The sequence below is a fragment of the Coenobita brevimanus genome, chromosome 105 (genome assembly GCF_032717465.1).
Source record: "Coenobita brevimanus isolate Jiangsu-jjx chromosome 105, ASM3271746v2, whole genome shotgun sequence".
NCBI classification, from domain to species: domain Eukaryota; kingdom Metazoa; phylum Arthropoda; class Malacostraca; order Decapoda; family Coenobitidae; genus Coenobita; species Coenobita brevimanus.
Window position 1 is genome coordinate 978,516 of NC_137058.1, and position 566 is coordinate 979,081.

Here is a 566-nt window from a genome sequence, read left to right on the forward strand (position 1 = left end):
TAGCTGTAATTATCCCCTTATCTACTAGAGAAGTGCTGAAAGGGAGCTTACATGTGGTGGTGATGTTCATCCTGGGTGGAGCAGGTGTGGCATCTACATAGGAACCAAACCTCCTCATATTTCCCCACACTTCTCCAACAGCGGAACCCTGGTCCAATCCTGTTGAGGCACTGTCTGCCACAAGGGGGTGCTGGATCCCTACATTGTTTATGTACTGTATTGTACCTGTAGGATGGCTCCACAGAAGCAGTTGCTTACCTGTGGTTGACAAGTCTACTCAGCCAGACTGACCAGGGTTAAGCAACAACAACAACAATTAGAGATCCATACCAGGTGGAATAATATTATCCGGAAGTAGAAGGAATGCAAAATCTGTCAGTGGTTTGAAAGGGTTAAACGTAATTGCAAGTATTTCATTAAAGTACCAGTAGAACTGTAGTTAGTGTGTAATAATAGTGATAGATTACTGGTAGTGCCAGGATTTTATTGACGTTAGTAACGTTGGGTCTGGTTAGTACTTGGATGGGTGACCGCCCGGGAACACCAGATGCTGTTGGGATCCCTAC